General features: G+C 36.1%; 1 long non-coding RNA gene across 2 annotated transcripts; it reads right to left on the bottom strand.

The window, feature by feature from the left end:
- Positions 1-2,739: 2,739 nt before the first annotated feature.
- LOC147355124 (uncharacterized) lies at positions 2,740-13,544 on the bottom strand. 2 transcript variants are annotated; one of them, XR_015144219.1, is made up of 5 exons: positions 13,441-13,544; positions 12,947-13,026; positions 11,196-11,268; positions 8,277-8,363; positions 2,740-4,359 (listed from the first exon to the last, which is right to left on the bottom strand). It is a non-coding gene; the product is annotated as an uncharacterized LOC147355124 (long non-coding RNA). The 2 variants fall into 2 exon arrangements; XR_015144218.1 differs by lacking the exon at positions 11,196-11,268.
- Positions 13,545-13,676: the final 132 nt, after the last annotated feature.

Raw genomic sequence — 13,676 nt, 5'->3', positions numbered from 1 at the left:
GGGACTTAATATCCTAAACCCAGTTTTCCCCTCCACCAACACATCTTTAAATACTACCTTTTGTTTCTGGTGGGGGCAAAAAAAAAAGCAACTATCAAAAAATTGAAACCTACTCTACATCCCATGTAGACATCCCTTTATTTTTAAAACCTCCTTGTCATTAAATGACAGAGTTGTTTTAGTGGTTCTCCCCCTAATTTAGTGTTAGGGGCAAATTGCCTAGTGGGAAAACATTCAATTTAGTGGATAATGAGAAATCTACTTTAAAGCAACTCCTAAAGGAAACCTTAAAAAAGAACATCTCAAGTTGTGTTTGTTTTCTCTTGTCATGGCAAAACAACCATAGCCAGTTACTAAGAACTCAATCTATTTCATGTCTGAGTTCTATTACCCTCACAAATTTGAGAAGGAAAAATTGCTCTCCTTAATTTTAAATTAAGAGATATTCTTAACTTGTTCTTCTTTTCCTATTCTCCATGGTACTTTTCACTTTCCAACATACTGGTTTATTTATTACACACACACACACACACACACACACACACAAAAGCAGTTGAGAACACCTGTCTATTTTATTCATAATGTATTCCAAACACCCTAGTATATCATGGTGGTGGTGAGTTGCCAAGTAGTGTTCGACTCTTTGCGACCCCATGGACTGTAGCTGCCAGGCTCCCCTGTCCGTGGGGATTTCAAGCCAAGAATACTGGAGTGGATCAAAAACACATCTCCTGCACTGGCTGGCGATTCTTCACCACTGAGCCACCAGAGAAGCCCCGAGTACACGGTAGGTGCTCCATATGTATTTCCTGAATGAATAAATGAATTAATCAACCAACCAAAATGTCTTGCCATTTTTCATTTCAAATTCAAATCATATGGCACATTACATGTTATTAACTTTGGAAGGACCCTATAGCTGATAAATTTGAGTTCATAAAAGTAAAAGATCTAAAATCTAGATTATAATACAGCTCTATGTAAGCACTATATAAAGAAACAACCTAAAGAAATGATCTTTTTGTTTTCTCTTAGGCTCTAGCTAAATAAGCAAAATAAGTCAGCTGTAATTATATTGTAATATCTGCATCTTAAAGATATTTATTTATTTTTTATTAAACCTAAGCATCAATAGTGGGAAGGATTGAGATCTCAACCAAAACTTTCTTAGGGAGACATATCCAGTGGGACTAGGTTAGCACTAAGCATATGTTTCAAGTGAAAAGATACTCATACTTAACTTGCTATTTCACTCAGAAGCTATCCAGGAAAGTAACTTATTCAAAAACAGCGAAGATAAAACCTGGGGCCCATTTCATTTCTCCAACCCAAAAAGGAGGCTATGGGTTCACCTCCTATTTTAGCAGATGTTCATGCCTTCATTTTATTTTAAAAATGAACTTAATACATTTAGCTAATGTCTCCTTGGGTTTCTAGAGGTTTGTTTCTATTTCAAACTCCAAATGCCTAAGAGCACTCAGACTTCAGAATGCTGGAGAACTTACACCTCATCAAAAAACAATAAATTTCATTGGAAAGTACTTTGAAAATACTCAAGTTTAGAGAATTTATCTTACTGACCTTGGAAAAGGGCAGGGAAAAAAAATTTGAAGAAACAGTTTCTGAATGTCTTTGTCTGCTTATTTCATTTTGTAATTCATCATGCTTATACATCAGCTTGAGAGAACCAAATGATCCTAAAACAACTGGCCAGCAGTAAAGTGAGCATTTGCAAGCAAGCACATCTTCTTGAAAAGTATAAGCTACATATGGGCCAATAATTGCAGAGTAATTGAGTGCATTAAGATAAACAAATTATGTTGGCAGAGAGGACAAAGCCAACAAACAAATAGGAAATACTGGAGAAAATATAAATCCAAAGTTAGGATTGCTTACTTCTCCATGCAGTAGTGTGTAATGTCAATCCTACACTGCTAATTACTGTCTTGATTCTGGGTAAGTATCCCATCTACTCAGCTCTCAGTGTTCTTCTCTATACATGAACAATTTGAATTAGATAAAAAGATTTTAGTTTAAAAGGGAAAGGGGTGTGGTATTTCACAAAGTTCAGTAAGTAAATTAAAACAACAGGAAAACTGCAAGACACCAGGTCAGACCTGCTTACCTCTTAGGCTCTCACTTCCTCTATTCCTGCCCTCCCCCTGCCACTCCTACCCCATCTGTCTGTGGGTAACTTTCAGGAAACCCTAGATGCACTTTGTCAAAATCTCTGGAAGAAATGGTTTCAATGGACAGCTAACTTTCTTATTCTCCATGAGGTGCCACAGTATGGCTATAGATCATCAATTTAAGCTTATTCTGTTTTGCTACATCATTCATAATTGTATTATTGTTCTCATGAATATAATGCATTTAGAGTGGATAGCAGGCATAAAGAATAGCAATTGTGTACTTAACATGCTCAAAGATAGCTATCCCACCTCAGGACAGTAAATCAAGAAAGTATTGCATTTTTACAACTTAGCAATCAAATCGTATTTGCCTATAACTTTTATTACAGAAAATGTAAAGAGACAATAAAAATTTCTCTGTCTTTGGTTTGATATATAATTCTGAAAAATCCTTTCAGCATTAAAATTCTGATTTTAATATTAAATCAACTGCTAGGTGAATATTATACTCTTTCTAGTATATCTTTATTTGATAACATTAAAAATAAACTTCTTAAAAATGTTTCAGAATAAACCTGATACTTAAAACACTTTTTTTTAATCTAATGGAGTTTATTTCATGCTCTTATAGTGACAAAAAAAAGGAAGGAGGGGTTTAAAATGGGGCTAAAGAGACAAAAAGCTAAAAAATAAATTTGATAACCAACTGAAATATCTTCTATATACCTGCAATAAAACATGGAATTTAGCTGTGTATACTGCCACCTATAATTCACCAAACTATAACACATTTCTCTCAAATAAAAGAAGGAAATGCACAAATGCTCTTGAACACAAGAAAAATTCTGCAGTGACTCTGTGACCATCAGCAATTTAAGACAGCACCATATTAAAATAATGTCCTTAAATGCCATAGCCTTTTTTCTCTATCCATTTTATTCTTAATTATTACAGTTGAAATAAAACTCTAACAATAATAACATTTCTGTCTTTACATCTAAAACTCATCTTCATATGTGGGTAAAATTTAAGAGCATAGAAATAAAAAGAGGAATTCCTATTACAATTTCCATCTATGAATCAGATATTATGTTCCCATGCATGTATATCCTTATTTTAAACACAAAAACATTGCATAGTTATGAGAATGCCAGCTAAATCCAAACTACTCACTTAAGGAGGAAGAAGAGCAGGTTTTTAGAGGGGGCTTTATTTTTAAATTGTAATTAAAATTTCCCATCTCAATAGAGCTTATTTCATAAGTGTTATTAAAAAGAATCATGGTAAAGAACAATAGATCTTTAAAATAAGTAAATCATATAAATCATATGTTCTAGGATGATATCTACTCATTCCTGCCTTTCCAAGATAAACACAGTCTTAGATTATTTCAGTTCTATTGACAGAAGAAATATAGTTAATCTGACAAGGAATAATACACTAAAATACAAATAAATGAAGAAACAGAAACTTTTAGAAAAATACGAATGTGAATTCAGTAAGAAATAACCATACAACAACCAGTAACTTAGTTTCTTCTATCAGAAGAAATTGTCAAAAGGATCTATGCATGTTAGAAGCATTCCCAGCATTCCAAAAGGACTCTCCATTAGGAATCTGAAAAACAGGTCATTATTTAAGGATTCTCCAACTGAAAGAGGGCTTCCCAGGTGGCCTAGTGGTAAGTATCTGCCTGCCAATGCAGAAGACACAGGAGACACCAGTTAGATCCCTGGATTTCTGGATTGGGAAGACCCCCTGGAGAAGGAAATGGCAACCCACTTAAGTATTCCTGTCTGGAGAATCCCATGGACAGAGGAGCCTGGTGGGCTACAGTCCATGTTGTCGCAGAGTCAAACACGATTGAGCACACAACTGGAAGAAGCCTCTTCCTAGAGTTTCTAGAACCTCAGTATCAAAACCTGGGATTTTTTTTAATCCAGCTAGTGAAGAATATATATAAAATTTAACAGTCCTAATTCCTTCTCTTTCCAACGTCAAAAGGGACTCACCATGCTGTTAACAGACATGTCTGACCTGTGAATCCTTGAGTTCCCCTTCCAGAATCTGCCTGTGTTGTCACCATTAGCAGTTTCGCTGGAGACAGGCTACTGAGCAGCAGCTTCCAGGAAAGGATGACAGCTCTGCTCTAGAAGCGCTTCCTGTTTCTGCTGTCCCTTAGATATTGAGGTTTTCTTTTGTTTTGTTTTGTTTTCTCTTCTGCTTTCTGGAATAAATTTGGACAACAGGACATTAAACACTTACAAGAAACGTAACTGGAGGGATGTAAATCCTCTATATGTGAAGGGTGGTTTTCAATTCTAAATGAAAAAGCGGTATGAAAAGGATAACCTCACTAACTTCCCTCAGGAAAACCAAACTTGGGTACTGCGACACTGATTTCCTGTAAATGCGTGATTTACATAAGACAGAAACTGACCAATGAACAGCTGCCATCAATCCTGCTCAAGCCAAAGAACTTACCGCTTGAACTGCGGCTGGGCTCCCGCTGCGGACCCTCTACAGACTTGAGCCTGGGTTGGTGCAGTTGGCATTTCCCAATTGTAATTCTTCTGCTGTTCTGGAATGAACTCAATTTCTGGTACTTCAAGCTTGACTCAGTTTACTTCATTATTCAGGCTGATAGATACTACTGTAGATCTAGTTATTCCGTGGTTTTATATTTGAATTAATGCTCAAATCCACCCGGAGTTCATTTTTGTATATTGCGTAAGATGAAAAAGTCAATCTTTCCGTTCATCACAGACATGGAACTTTTCCATTGTAAATCAAGCAAACATATAGTATCCTCCAACTCTGATCCATCCTGTTTCACTGATACATTTTTATATTTTCTTACATGGAAAAATACAGTTGTATCTACTCTGCCCTTTTTCTTTCTTATGTGTGTGTACTTTATATTTACACTTAAACCCTTTCATTCTGGTCAGCTAATCCTGGTTTTATTAGCCTGTGAAAAACCTCTCAGATTATTCTTAATCCTTCATGTATAAAATAATTATGACCTAATTACAGAATTGTTTCTAAAGTCCATCATATCTAAGCCACAAACAATACAGGTCTGTCAGTTATGAAAAAGGAAACTGGGGAATAAGAAAAGGAAAAAATACACATACTATGGTAATCAACAGTTCTTTTTGGAACTGACATCTCTTCATTTCAGGAGACTTGAAGAACAGAAGCTAAAAGCAAGACAGTGTCCCCTCTGACTTAAAATTCAGGATATTCATTGCTTTGAATCTAGCAAGTCAATCAACCTTTCTTTTAAACTTAACCCCGAAACATTTATAAATTATAATATCTCCTGATTCTACCTATGGCAGCAAATGTCCTCCTATCTCAGTCATATTTACTTTTAACATCTTAACATTCTAATCCTGGGGGACTGCTTCTTAGCTTGCCATTCTGACCTTATAAAAACAATAAAACAATTCAGAATACTAGCCATTGTACTTATTCTAGTCATAGTTATACAGTCAACATAGTATATACAAAATAAGATGAAAACTAGAAAACAAAGAACATTATAAGTTGATAATGTCACTTTTGAGTAGTAGCAGTTCTGAGAGAGAAGGAATGCATTTCATGAGCTGTAAATGAGAGATCAAGTGTTTTGAACACACTTGTACAGTGAATTTTCCATTTTAATTTGGGTTTCTTCTGAAATAACCCACTTCAAAGACCTTTCTCAAATACAGATGATTAAGAATATAGCCTGTGGAATTGAGTATAACATCTTAGATATATTTTAAAGATGAATAAAGTGGAAAGTTAAAAGGTCAAGCATTCATTCATTTAGTCAGCACATCTTTATTAAGCATTGGTAATGCAGCCAACAACACTATCAAAAGTGGGACCGTTCAGCCGAATGTTTGTTAGGTTCCTTGGGCTTATGCAACGCATTTCTCCCTTATTCGCTTAGCAGAATAAAAATACGTTTTTGTTAAATTAGATACTTGGTTAAGTAGTCTAACCAGACAAGGTTTTTACAGTATTTTGAGAAAAGCAGCCATCATCACGTCACTATTAAATTACAAGCAGCAGCCAGGATTCTCAAATATATATGCTAATGAATAAGCAATAATATTAGGTTTTATTATAATTCTAAGGCTGAGCACTGGCTATTAGCCTAATCCATACCAAAAGCATTACTCAGGTGTGAAAGCTAAATGAGGCTCTCACCCAACCCTGCTGACCTTAAATTTGGCCAAATTCTTGTGGGTGGGGATAAAGAGGAATAAATCCAATGAAGCAAAATTGAAGCTGCCTTGAGATTCATGGGGTCGCAAAGAGTCAGACATGACTGAGCGACTGAACTGAACTGGCATCATAGATGTAAGTAACTGGGTCCAAAGTCAGGATGTTGGCCTGTAATTGAAAAGCTCAATTTGCTGTTTTTATGATCTCCATAGAAAAGCTTTTTGCTATCACTATTTTCACTTCTTTACTGTGCAAGTCCTTCTCACCTGCTTTAGAAATGTTTTTTCTGCTTATCTGTATAGTACTGTTGCCTTTAAAATCATAACACAAACTGCCCTTTTCTAGAAATCTTTGCTTAATTGTTTTTATTCTAGTCTTTTCTATATTTTCCATGCACTCAGCATTCATAGTCATTAGATGTTTAAATGTATTTTTATGCCATTTAATGAATGTATCTAAACATTTTATATGCATTCTTTATAAAATTGATGATGAATCCTGGAGAAATATATCCATGATTTACATTTATTTTCTATTCTTTAAGTATTTGTATGGCTCTGCTCCTATCACACCAGCACCAATGCGTTTTTGTTTTCTAAAAGTATAATGAGTTACTAAGGAGAATACTAATAACAGCAATGTTAGACACAGATATAGCAAAAGAGGAGAATGATAAAGAGAAAGGCTTGAGGCTCAAAATTGGTCATTCTAATAAATTCATTCTATCTTAAGTGATTTTTAGCAATTTGTTTTTAATCTGGAGAATTTTTGTACCCATTGACATAAAATCAGTTCAGTTCAGTCGCTCACATGACTATAGTAGTATATACTGTATTAAGGAATTAGAGGGAAAATAGTGACTATATCAAATAAGAGTTTTTTAATCCTAAAATGTGAACTTTCTGGTGGCTCAGACAGTAAAGAATCTGCCCACAATGCAGGAGACATGGGTTGGATCCCTCAGTCTGGTTGATTCCCTGCAGAAGGGTATAGCAACCCACTCCAATATTCTTGCCTGGAAAATCCCATGGACAGAGGAGCCTGGGGTCACAAAGAGTCAGACACGACTGAGCAACAAACACTTTCACACAATCCTAAAATGTTGATAATTATAGAATTAAAACAACAGTATTTTATAATGAAACACCATGTTTTCATTTAAATGATTTTCTGAATCTACACGTTTTATCATATAAACTAAAACATATCGAAAATTTAAACTTATCTAGAAGAAAATTAAAGTGTTAAAATAAAACAACATGATTATGAAGAGAAGCTCATTGACTTTTATATTTTGATGTTTAATTAACATTTAGCTAGTTTGATCTTCTTCACTTATGATTTGTGTTCTCTTTAAAATTATAATATCCTGCAAAACAAGGACAATGCAAAATTGTCCTCAAAGTAAATACTTTAGTATGGATTTCATGAAGAAAAAAAAACACCAAGAAAATCAATATTAATTATTCTCAATAAATATTTAAGGACTATCTCATTCAAAACATCTTGCTATAATATTATTTAACATTTATTAAAAGTCTACTATGGGCTAAGAGTTTTACATATATCATTTCAATTTAAGCCTCACAATGACTCAATAAGGTCAATTTTTGTCATATTTTAACAGATGTTTAAGATGTTTAACACACTTTGATAATGTTTCAAAGGAGTTAAGTAATTTGACCAAGTTCAGATATTTGCAGAAGCAGGGATTTAAGCCCAATTTGGTTTAATTCTTCATAATTTACTGTATCATCACCCACCACAGTTAGGTGCCTTCAGAAATAAGTAACATATAGAACCTTCCTTAGAGGGCCTACATTACACATACTCTGAGTTATTGGGCACACTTCTAAAAGAAATACAGTATTTTTCTTCTATCAGTACTTATTACCAAAATAGTAATACATATTTTATACTTACAGTAAGTAAATAAGATTCCATCATCTTCTTCCCTTGGTGATTTCTTCCTATATTTAAAATTGTTTTTAAGTCATTTCCTTTCATTTCCTGCAGGCACAGATTATCAAATAAATTCCATTGTTTGATTTTCAGAAATTTCAAATTTAAACAATCTTTTTGGAGTAACATTGAAGAAATTAGTATGAAAATGATGGTTGAAATTTTGCTTAACAAAACACTCTTTCCCTTTTAAAGATCAACTCAGAAATACATACAAAAAAAAAGAATATTTGCGCTGTGTAAAATGGGTACATGTCTTAGTTCTTCCTAGCTTTTAACAATCTCTAATAAACTAAGTGAACAAGCCTTCTGGGACCATTGATCAACTTAGTATATGTTTCAGGAATGGATGAACTAGAAGTGCCTTCCTTTTGGTCATGGTTGTATTATCAGTTTCTATTTTCAGTCACTAAAAACCATGATTCCCATGCCACACACTTCAAATGTGAGAAAGAGATGGATGCTTCATAACCTCACTTGTAAGAAAATGTATTCAAGTTTTGGTCTCCTAATAAATCTCAAAAAATAAAAAATAAAAGCCTCCTCAAATATGTTTATGAACTCCTCCTTGGCTCAACTCAGTGAAGTACTAGCCATTTTGACTGGTCTAAAATCAGTACTTCTATTTTACAAAATCTGGATTAAAGGTGAACTTCAAAGATTGAACTCCATCTTTAATCTGTAAATTAATTCATTTTTTGTTTTACCTCCAAAGTAAATCCAATCAGATAGACCAGAGGAACATCATAGTGGAGCCTCAACCTGAGAGCATCAGAAGGCCTGGATTTAAATTTTGTACTAATTTGCTGAGTTACTTAAATGCTGAACATCCTGAGTATCATTTATCTATAATGTTGGGATGATATTACTTGTAGACATGGGTGAAAATACTACAACTTATCTAAGAATGCTTGACATATACTGGCTGTTTAAAAACCACTTTGACCTAAAAAAAAAAAAAAAAAACAAGAAATTGCAATCAAATAAAGCATTTTACAGTATTGCATAGACAAGCCTATTTAAATAAGACATCATGGAAATCAGGTTTCTTATAGAACGAATTATAGTAACCAGTCAAACTGAGAAAGATATTTTTCTTAAACTGAAATATCTGTTCTACTATTTGGTCTGTTTACTATTATAATTCTAATTACCAATGTAATTCTCACTCTACATGTGATAGTGTCTCTGTGGTGCTGTCTCCAGTAACATTTTCAAATCCTTTAGAAAAGAATGCTATGACTTGTAACCCTAATCACAATTTGAGTAATCTCATTCTGTATTCATAAAAATCAAGGGGCTTCCCCTTGATGAAAACAATTTATACTTGCCAGGCAAACACTAGTATTTTGCTGACTGTATCAGTGTCAAGAAAGAAGCAAACTCACTGGGGAAGAAAACAGAATTCTAGACATCTTTTCTCCTACTCATATAAACTTAATCAGGGCTTGCAATTAAATTTTTGAAATTGTTCTATATCATCCTTAATGTTCAAAGCTTCATTTCTACCTCTGGGCCCCATCAGTAAGTAAAACCCACGTATCATCCCTGTTAGCTGGTTTTTTAAAATGTGATGTCTTATAGTTTTATTTACAAACCTAATCACATCATTGATTTCAGTAATCTTCAGTAAGAGTAATTATTAATGCTGTCAAAAGCAGAGGCTGGGATTCAAGTTTTTTCTTTTCCTTTTAAAAAAATAAATAAACCTGGATAATTAAGATAAAGCTTAATAATGTGACTCTAGAGGAAACTCATTTCCTATGATTGACTATGTAATACAGCAAAGATAATGTCTTCACTTAAACTTCTACACATACCCCAAAATACTTATATGAGCCACAAATGGTTAAAAAAATGCTAGGAGTAGTCACTCATCATAACACAGAAGTAACTAATTTTCTTTTTCATATAGGCATCCCACCAAATTCTATCTGATTGAGTATTTTTCTGTAATTTAAGACAACAATAAATCTATCTTGTCTACTTAATGCCCCCCAAACTAAGGCACATGACACTTATACTAACTCAGGTGTGTCTTAAGGACACTAAGAAAAATTTAAAAATAAACAACAGGATAAACCAATATAAAGAGATGAGACATTTTGAAGAAATCAGATTTTTCAATATCTAAGGCAATTTTTTATAGAAGGATAAGATGAGGTAATGCATTTTGATTTTCAGAAAAAGAGGTCATGATGTAATAAAGATTGTCATTCCATATCAGATCTCTTTATTTACATTCTGAAAGAAGGTGTGGAGCAAAGCATAAGTTTCCAAAGGATTACCTATTTTTCACTAAAGGACACAGTATGTGAAGGAGCTGACAAGTATGTGCGTGTACTCAATGTTGATCACCCACCCCATACTCAGGAAATATATTTGGAAACAGTATCAAACACTATTGCCTGATTTTAAAATACTCCTGGACTTCTTACTGATCAATACCTCTTAGAGAAAGGATAAGAGTGTAGCATCTGAACTGAAACAGTATTATTAGAAAACGATATTTTGAGCATTAGGATATATAATTCATGTTGCTTTCATTTGCTCAGACTATTGTAAAAAATCCATAAATCATTTTCTTGTTCATGTATTGCTTAAGTGCAATTTGTCATTTTGCATTAAAGGGCTGCTTCAGCTCATCAGTGCTTTTAATTCACTGTTTAGAGTTTAACAAAATGCTGGCCCTGTCTGATAACTGAAAAGACACTGAAATGTGAAGCCACATCAATATTAACAAGGTTAAACAAAATGGAGAAAACGTTTCTACATTGAATATCAAGTAACACTTAATAGCTAGTATTCTCAGCCCCCCAAACAGGTTGGTTTGGTCTCCATTGGGTTCAAAGCATTAGAACACAGTAACTAAAGAGTTACCTGAATGCTTATAACATATAGCATGTATATGCTATAAATCTTTTCCAGCCAACTCTCATCAACACTGACTCTCCTGGAATGAACCAAAACAAACAGTATGGCATTGGTTCCAAAGCCTTGCCTTCACACCTCTGAAGTTAGGTTACACTGCTACAAATAAACCGATTTCATGGTTACCCATAAGAGCTCCATACAGTCCAGGTCCTTTGCGTTTGCTCTCTGCACTGTGCTTGCTGGGAGTAATAAGTGCAGTGAACCACCCAGCTCAACCCTGGCAGGGGTTTGGCATTTGAAAGACTCCTTATTGACAATTTAAATTTTATTTCTTCTATTTCTTTAAAAAAATTCTCTCAAAGCTCTGGGCACACTGCAATAATAAGAGGATTTAGAAACAAATTGCTTTCAAGTCAAGTTAAATCACTGCAAACACTCATTCATCCAAATGATAGTTAACAAACTTGTTTCCCTTCCGCCTTTCCCTGAAAAGGGCAGGGAGGAAAGCAGCCCCGTTAGTTAGTTTCAAAGTTTGTAACTACTGTGTACAGAAAACGTGACTGTGAGATTCTTAGCGCCCACCCTCGCCTGCTGCCCTTAGAGGACAATGAAATTAACGAGGATGGTTTATCATTCACACACCAACAAGGACTTCTATTAAGACTGATTTTGATAACCAACCCTCCAAATAATAGTAATAGCTGCTTTCCCCTATCTGTTTTAGGATACAGTTTGCGTTGGCCCGGAGAGTTGGCGCTCCTGCAGGGGACGTGGGGAGGGAGGAGGGTTATGTTAAAGATTGCTTCTCCCCGCCGGTTTCAGTTATGAGGGGGGAGGGGGTGAAGGACGCTGCATATAAGATATTCTGTACTTCAAACAGATTGTCAGTCCCACCACCCGGGCTGTTATTTATGTAATCACGGCCTCACTAAATTCTGGGGTCCGCCGAGTGAAAAAGCAAAGGGGGAAATCTGCTCCATTGACACAGCAAGGAAGAAAGTACACGGGTTTTAAGAAGGCAGTTTTTAAAGATAGATTTAAAGTGTTGTTTTGTTCCTTGGGTGATGGGGTGGGGCTGTTTAATGGTTCCAGGGTAACGAGGCAGATGTCTGAATCGTGGCCGGGGGCAACATGCTCTTGCAATTACCCTTGGCTGGAGCGACGTAGAAGGGACCGAGGGCTCGTGCTTGTTCTCACAAGAGGAAGACCCCATCGTCACCCCGCCGATTCCAGGGCGTCTCGGAGACTAGAAGTCACAGAGGCGAGACCTCTAGAGGACCTCGGCCGGCTTTGCCGGCGCGGATCCTAGCCTCTGCGACCCAAGAAATCCTGCAGAGCCCCCAACAGGCCGGCCCAGCCGAACCAGAGCCCCAAAGCAAAATTCTCTGGCTTGTCCTGTGCCGCTTTCGCCGCTAGGAGACGCCTGTAACCCACGTTTGTGGAGAGAGTTTCCCTTTCAAACACAACTGCTATCAAAAAAAAAAAAAATGCAGCTCAACTATTACAGTGGCTGTAGTGATTATTTACAGGCAAATCTGGCCATCTCTCCACGTTCTCATCTCCACCTCTGGAAGCTCTCTGGCTCTAAGCGAACGTCCAAAGTCTGCTCAAACTTCATCTACGTTTTGAGAACACAATCCCCCTCCCGCAAACAGTTTCTGGATCTGCATTGTCATTCAGCCGCATGCTTCTCACACGCAAACACGCGCGCACACACAAGTGTTTCCGTACGTACAAATGAAATATTAGAAAATTACCGTCATTTTAAAAATGTTCCAGGATTATTCTGATGAGTCAGCTTGAAGACCTCAAAACATTTCATTTCAATCCTGCAGATCTAAGGAAAAATCAGGAAGGGGAGGGGGAGAAAGTACAGATGCAATGCCATTATTAATATTCAGATACACTATAATCTCCTTTTCATTGATCCACAGGTCCTTTTAAAAACTGACGCTCCATTCTCAGCTGCAGACGTGACGCTAAAATCATTTTAACTGCGGCGGTTTTCTCTTGGCTTTGGCCAATCGTCAGTTTACTGCAGCTGGAAAAGGATTAGCCATTTTTGCTGGCATCCTTTCCTTCCAACCGCTCAAAGGCTGGACCTATCTCCATGAAAGAGCCAATGGGGGCGGGGGGCCTAGAGCCGCAAGACAGGCACTCACGGGACTCGCAGAGGCAAGCCTCAGTCTATATTCCCGGCCATGGCCACTCGCCCTTCTTAATTCCCTGCCAGGAGGGAATGACAACATACCTCAGGATCGGGTAAATGACTCTCCTTTTCCCCGCAGGTTGTGGCGGTGTTACTCCCAGGTCATTCATTACCAGGAAGCCCCAAGGGATCTTTCTATCTTGTAGCATAAGAAGGCAACTGAACAAGGGCTGCATTGGTTGAATAAACAACCCCCTACAGCCCATTAATTAATACACAATTACGCTTTTAAAAATCTTTTTTGGAGAATTAACATTGAATCTACTCTAGCATTGAAG

This window comes from Bos grunniens, chromosome 17 (genome assembly GCF_055505025.1).
Source record: "Bos grunniens cultivar Pamir isolate PY7600 chromosome 17, Bosgru_T2T1.0, whole genome shotgun sequence".
Classification (NCBI taxonomy): Eukaryota; Metazoa; Chordata; class Mammalia; order Artiodactyla; family Bovidae; genus Bos; species Bos grunniens.
This window is presented reverse-complemented; position numbering and strand designations above follow the sequence as displayed.